The 7,754-nt window shown below is 38.7% G+C and overlaps 1 long non-coding RNA gene across 1 annotated transcript; it reads right to left on the minus strand.

Annotated features, from left to right (window-relative positions):
• Window positions 1–247: 247 nt before the first annotated feature.
• On the minus strand, window positions 248–2,762 carry LOC145430052 (uncharacterized). The gene is made up of 2 exons (XR_013910456.1): window positions 1,396–2,762; window positions 248–1,013 (listed from the first exon to the last, which is right to left on the minus strand). It is a non-coding gene; the product is annotated as an uncharacterized LOC145430052 (long non-coding RNA).
• Window positions 2,763–7,754: the final 4,992 nt, after the last annotated feature.

Here is a 7,754-nt window from a genome sequence, read left to right on the forward strand (position 1 = left end):
TTCTTTTTGTTTCATTGGAACAGTAAAGTACCATTACAAAGAAATGAGTACACCTTTGTAGATATCACTGATATGGAGTTTTTCATGTTTTACATACAGACTTTCTCATTTAAACCATGGTGACTTAAAAGTTTAGCAGCAAGACACTTGTTTCCTTTGTTCCATCAAACATTTCTTTCAGCCATCTGTGTTTATCAGAGCGATATGTGACTAATTTTTTATTGAATCACCAGAAAGTACACAAATACAAGATTAAATATTTTATTTATTTATCAAAGATACATAATTACACATTGATACAATGAATAAGGTGTCTATAAAAATTACACATGGTGTAAGAAAAACATTATAACATACAAATACGTGTTTTAAGATAATCTGACATACTTTAAAAGCATAAGAATAAAAGTTTTTTTTTTAAAATCATGTTCTTTGATGATCACATTACATGTATCACATTTTTTAAAGCATAACGTAGGGTGTTCACAAAAACAGTTTTATGATTACTTTTTCCACAGTGCTTGTATGCCTCTTGCAAAACTATGTACTTATCACCATATGACATAATAACTCACGATTATGCAAGACCAGCCATGAAATGTCCGTCGCTTCATTACAATCATTTGTCCCCGCTGCTGCCCTCAGACCCAGTCTGTGGGGTAAAATTGCTTTTTTGGTGGTTCATAAAAAATATCTCAAAAAGCGATGTTAGTGAGGGGACCAGAAACACTGGGTTGCAGAGCAGTTGGTAAGGACTTGTATATTTCTGGAGAGTCTGCAAAAGCTGTCTTGCTCGTGCTCCTGATTGGATATGTGGAGCCCGGCTCTGATATCTCACTGGTGGCAGCTAAAGGTAGGCATGCCTTGGAGGCGGAGTTGGTCTCGGGCGCAATCTTTCAAACGAGCCTCACGGCATTTCAGGCAACCTCAGGCCGGAAACAACATCCGGTCACTCGCGGTCAAAATCCACGCAGAGCTGGTGTTTCGCAGGGATCAGGTTAACACATCTGGGTCTAAAAATATAAAGAAAAACAAAAAGAGTTTTAAAACACGCAAACTAGCAAAATATCAAAGGAGCATAACATAACAATAACAAGATGATATGAGATACCCGATGAGGCCATGATAGGTGATGTAGACATGTAATGTATAAACTTTTACGGGAGTTAAAAGTCGAGCTTATATATATTTTAAAGTGTATTGTACGTGGGATAGGCTCCAGCGCACAGCGCGAGCCTGAGAAAAGGATAAGTGGAGGCGAATGGATGGATGGATGGTGTATTGTACCTGTTACAAACCATTGTGATATTTATTTATTTTTTTAAATGAAAGGATTGACAGAATGGTAAAAAGGAAAATGCAAAAATGTAGTTAGAGAGGAAGATTAACACTTACCGAGTGATATGCACATAGGGCACGCGAAGGTAGTTGCTGTTGAAATCGGCCGCTCCCTATGCGAACTCGCAAGCAGTCTGAGCGGTTCCAGTTGTTGATATGGCTGAAGGCAGGGGTCTTCTGGGGGTTCGAAGATAGTCTTAACATCAGCGGGAGATCGTAAAATCAGAGCTGGAGCCGATTGGCTAACCGGGGTGCGAAGGGAGCGGTGCAAGGGTTATGTGATTGGCAGCGGGGCGCAGTGAGGCGGAGTTGGTCTAAGGGGGGAATTTTCAAACGAGGTAAGCAGCGCATTCGGGAGCAGAGCGGGGAGCGAACAAGCAGGAAAAAATTGTGCTCTGGAAGCTGTTGCGGGTCGGTGCGATTAAGAGCGAGGTAGAACTTAGAGTCTGCGTAGAATTTTAGAGGTAGCTAGCAAGAGGCAAGTTTTTGAAGAAAAAAGAGTAAGGAGCTTTCCCAATGTTTTTGGATTATAGCGCTTTTTTTTGGGAATAGAGGGGTAGCTAACAAGTTATTCTAGGGGTTTTGGAGAAATCGCGGAGAAATTTTTAAAAGGAGTTTTGGCTTTGTTTGGCTGAGCATGAAGGGAGCCGCGGGGCGCTGAATTTGAGAAAAAAGACTAAGGATTTTTTCAGGATTTTCCCTGTTATCGAATATAAGGTTTTGGGAATAGAGGGGGTACCCTAACAAGTTATTGTAGGGTTTTGGAGAAATAGCGGAGGGTTTTTTAAGGAGTTTTCCCTGCTTATGTATCTAAGGAGGGTTAGGGGATCGCGAGTTTTTTTTGAGTATGAGTTTTATTCTAAATCTACAAATGCATATAAATCTAAATAAAGTTTTCCCCCAAGGCATGCAGCATGTGTTTGTGGCCATACTGAACGTTACAAAAGCACAAGTTTAACTAAACAATTTTAATATGGTTTAATACATTTTTAAACACATGAGCACGGAGCCCGAGAGAGCACGGTCCGGAGACACGGGCGCGCCCCCGCGCGCCCAGACACACAGCCTCGGGCGCGCGCGGGCGCGCGCACACACACTGACCCGCCACCAGATGGCGTTTTTTGAGCATAAAAAAATAAATAAATTTTTTAATTGCTTAAAGAAATAAAAGAATGCTAATTTGATATATAAGAAACTTTCTAAATAATCAATTATATTTTTATGAATATCATATTTTTATGAATATCATATTTTTATGAATATCATATTTTTATGAATATCATATTTTTATTATTTAATTACTTCCTACTTCCGGACTTCCGGAGCTCATGAATAATTTAATTAGGGGATAATTTAATTAGGGGTCATAAATCAATTAAGGGGGTCATAAATCACTGCGTTTGACGAAAGGGGTATAATATCACTCTCTCACTACTGAAACGCTCTCACACACACTACTGAAATTTTAGCTCTCACACACACTACTGAAACGTTCTCACACACACTACTGAAACGCTCTCACACACACAACTGAAACGCTCTCACACACACTACTGAAACGCTCTCACACACACTACTGAAACGCTCTCACACACACTACTGAAACGCTCTCACACACACTACTGAAACGCTCTCACACACACTACTGAAATTTTAGCTCTCACACACACTACTGAAACGCTCTCACACACACTACTGAAAAACCAAGTCATTTCAGTTGAACAGGAAGGTGTTTCAGTTGAACAGGAAGGCGTTTCAGTTGAACAGGAAGGCATTTCAGTTAAACAGGAAGGCATTTCAGTTGAACAGGAAGGCATTTCAGTTAAACAGGAAGTTAATTCTTGACAAGGAAAAAGTGTTAGATTTCAAACAAACCACTACACAGATGTCTACTCAGCAACCTGTTAGTTAGGGGTGGGTTTTTATAATCGATTTATTGATTAAAATCGATTCTGGCTTGGATAACGTGAAATCGATTCATTAAAATCCTGAATCGATTTTTTAATATAAATTTATTTTACCCGAAATGCCAGAATCTCTGGTGAAACCTCACAAAATTTCAACAACCACCAAACAGCTAAGACAGTAAATGAGAGCAGGTACACGGCTTCTGCACAAAGACGTAAACACACAGCGCGGACCAGCGGATCAGAATCAGTGAGATGTCGCCTTTCTCACCCGACAGCACGGACACGGTCGGGGCTGAAAGCCGACAGCTCGCTGACTCTGATCTGTCGGCAGGTCCGCGCTTTGTTTTCACGCCGTTTTTGCGCCGATTCTAAAGCTGTTAGTTTTATCTCTCTCCAAACAATATTGACTGAACCAGCAGCAAAAGAAGATCCAAACTGCGCTTCACATAAACATCGTCATGAATTCCCTCACTGTTTTGCTTCCACCATGATAAAATCGCACGTCATGCACAGCCCTCTCTCTCTCTTTCTCTCTCTCTGTACTTCAAGAACAGTTTCCCGTCTAAAAATCTGTTTTTCTGTATTATTCGCTTGCTTGTTATGCACAAGTCTACTGTTGTTTACAGCGCAGTCGGCCGCTGTTTTTTTTTTCATTTTACATACTTCCGAAAAGAAAACCTAATTTCTGCCGTTCAATACTGAATAAATTTAAACTTTTTAAAATTATGCAAAATGCAAAACGTTAGCCGTGTCTCTAATAAAACCGCTGTAACGTCAGAGGTAACGTTCATATGTTGATTAATGGTTTTCTTTCGTTTTTGATGTACTGCAGAATATTTTTTATAAAATCCCAGGCCAGGAAAACCACCTTCATGTTTTTATGTGTTTTATCTTCAGCTACTTTGACACAAAGGCATCTGCTGTGATGCTCACACCTTTGATAAAGTCTTGCGTGTGTCAGCTTCCTTTTTTTAAATTCAAAATTTAGAATAGCGGGAGACGTGCATTATCCTGGTTATTTTTTTGGCATATGTGCTTTTTGTCTTTTTTAGCAAAGAAAAATATCTTAAAATCATCAATAAAACCAGGGAGAGAAGGCTTAGCGTTCCTCCATTTAGCACAATGGATATGATATTTACTCAAAAGTATAATGATGTTAATAATGTCTGAGACATCCAATGCTAGATGATCCATATAAAAAAAATTATGATGTAATTCAAACAGTGGCACATCATTAATATTTAGGGAAATCCAATTTTTTAAGTTGCACCAAATACATTGTGTGATAGGGCATAGGAAAAAAAAGATGTTCTAGGGTTTCATTTTCATCAGTACAAAAAGAACACTGATCCACCTCAAAGCCAAATCTCTTTTTTTAGAAATTCTGCCACAGTATTAGTTTTGTTTAAAGTGTGTTTCTTTAACTTTAGGTAGAATAGGCTATTTCATAAATTTTTAGTATGCTTTATCCAGTGTATATGAAATAACTAAATTAGAACCATGCCATGTAACCATTCTGTTGTAACTATGAAATATTTTGTCTTTGAAGAAACTACTAACAAATTTCTTATTGCATTTTTATCAAACAGCTGACATTGCCCTAGCAATAAATTTGGGAGCACTGATGAGAAATTATTGTATATCATAAAAATTTTAATCAAATGAAGCAGAGGCAGTGGGACCAGTTCACAAAATTTGTTATATTCTCTTTGAGAACAGTTTAGACAATATTTTTCTGAAAAGTCTGTGTAACTTAGAATGACACCGTTATCATCCAACAAATCTGTTATGAATATAATATTTTTGTTCAAACCAGTCACTCTTGAAAATTGATTTTTGATTAAGTGTTATTACCCTATTATTCCATAAGGTTGAATTATGGGGAGAAGTTGTGGGTAAATCTCATTTTCCCAAAAATGCAACGTCTGTTTTGGAAAGTTTGATATCTTTATGGGGATTTTATTTGCCGCAAAATCACATTTCAAAATAAAGTCTAATCCTGTATACTATTTTATTAAACAAGAATCATGGGATGTGGAGCTAAGTAGAGTCTGGCTGTGACAGACAAGATTTTAACCATTTAATTCTAAGGGTGCCAACCATAAATTCCAATTCTGGAGTTTTGATACCACCTTTATTGTATCCCTTCACAAGCTGAGATCTTTCTATGTAATGGGTTTTATTCCTCCACAAAAATTCGAACACATTTCTATTTATGGTTTTCATGGTATTTATCGTTTTTTTATTTTTATATCGTTTACGTGGCGCAAAAAAGGTTGGGGACTGCTGTACTAGCAGGTTGCTGAGTAGAAATCCTTGTAGTGTTTTGAAATATACCACTTTTTCCATCAGTTTCCTTGTCAGGAAACAACTTCCTGTTCAGCGGAAATGCCTCTGGTTTCAGTAGTGTGTGTGAGAGCGTTTCAGTAGTGTGTGTGAGAGCGTTTCAGTTGTGTGTGTGAGAGCGTTTCAGTAGTGTGCATGAGAGCTAAAATTTCAGTAGTGTGTGTGAGAGCGTTTCAGTAGTGTGTGTGAGAGCATTTCAGTTGTGTGTGTGAGAGCGTTTCAGTAGTGTGAGTGAGAGCGTTTCAGTAGTGTGTGTGAGAGCTAAAATTTCAGTAGTGTGTGTGAGAGCGTTTCAGTAGTGTGTGTGAGAGCGTTTCAGTAGTGTGTGTGAGAGCTAAAATTTCAGTAGTGTGTGTGAGAGCGTTTCAGTTGTGTGTGTGAGAGCTAAAATTTCAGTAGTGTGTGTGAGAGCGTTTCAGTTGTGTGTGTGAGAGCGTTTCAGTAGTGTGTGTGAGAGCTAAAATTTCAGTAGTGTGTGTGAGAGCGTTTCAGTAGTGTGTGTGAGAGCTAAAATTTCAGTTGTGTGTGTGAGAGCGTTTCAGTTGTGTGTGTGAGAGCGTTTCAGTAGTGTGTGTGAGAGCGTTTCAGTTGTGTGTGTGAGAGCGTTTCAGTAGTGTGTGTGAGAGCGTTTCAGTAGTGTGTGTGAGAGCGTTTCAGTTGTGTGTGTGAGAGCGTTTCAGTTGTGTGTGTGAGAGCATTTCAGTAGTGTGTGTGAGAGCGTTTCAGTTGTGTGTGTGAGAGCGTTTCAGTTGTGTGTGTGAGAGTGTTTCAGTAGTGTGTGTGAGAGCGTTTCAGTAGTGTGTGTGAGAGCTAAAATTTCAGTCGTGTGTGTGAGAGCGTTTCAGTAGTGTGTGTGAGAGCGTTTCAGTAGTGTGTGTGAGAGCTAAAATTTCAGTTGTGTGTGTGAGAGCGTTTCAGTAGTGTGTGTGAGAGCTAAAATTTCAGTAGTGTGTGTGAGAGCTAAAATTTCAGTAGTGTGTGTGAGAGCGTTTCAGTAGTGTGTGAATCAGAATCAGAATCAGAATACTTTATTGATCCCTGGGGGAAATTATTTTTTGTTACAGTGCTCCATTTTAAACCAACATTAAGACAAGACAGACAATACGCTAACTAAGAATAGTACAATATATACATATATATACATACATACATACATAAGTCACTTATAAATAAATATTTGGAAAAGAAACATGTGTAGTTGTAGCAGCAAACAGTGTGAGAGCGTTTCAGTAATAATGTCCCTTACGGCACCTCATACACTGCCCTTTAATCTTGCACTCTTTAACACCCATCTCAACTGCTGTGTTAGACGTGAGGTGTTAAATTTTGCACTTTATAGTGGACGGAGGAGGTTGGCAAAGGCCTGAATCTTTTATTTCTTTTTTCTTTTCTTTTTTTGAGACAAACAATACAAGAACTGCGTTTCACATCAGAAACAGAAAACTCAAAGCGTGCTGAAACAAAAGTCTTTAGATCTGGAAATGATGGAAAATATTTACACTTCACAATAGGCATGGAATAAAACATCATTTACGACAGTGAGTCAAGCTGAAGATGATCCCTTCATGCATGGTGGGAGTGAGCTGAGGGCTGTCTTCTCATTGATTTTTCTTCAGGCCTTTGTCTCCCTCCTTACCTCAGGCTCTATTCCTCTGTTGGCCAAAGAGCTCAGCATCAGGCCAGTAAACAAAAAACATTGATGATCATTTGAAAGATGAGCATTTTGAAAAAAAAAACCTAAAGCTTTCCTTACACAATAGCCTCAAAGAAATGTTCAGCTTCAAGCAGAGATTGTTTTATATGAAACGAAGCTTAACGTGAATTATTGTGATTTAACACTTTTTCACAGCCATGGCCATTTTATGTGCCCATTTTTATCCATTACTCAAGTTTAGAGAACACTCAAGTGAAGTTTGGAAAATAATGGTGGAACTTTGTCAAAGCTGTGTGAGGAGGAGTCGAAAGATTAGGGGTTACTGTTGTGACCATTTTGGATTTTTGCCTGTGTGAGAAGATGGAAAAGAAAATGCCCTTGATAGTTCCCCAGAAATCCGTGTGATGCCTTCACTAACGCCTTCACGCACACACACACACATTTGTTTTACAGCGCAAGAGTTGCCAAAAAATATCCACTTTACAACGAAATTCAACCAAAAAAGC

The sequence above is a fragment of the Astatotilapia calliptera genome, chromosome 7 (assembly GCF_964374335.1).
Source record: "Astatotilapia calliptera chromosome 7, fAstCal68.1, whole genome shotgun sequence".
Classification (NCBI taxonomy): Eukaryota; Metazoa; Chordata; class Actinopteri; order Cichliformes; family Cichlidae; genus Astatotilapia; species Astatotilapia calliptera.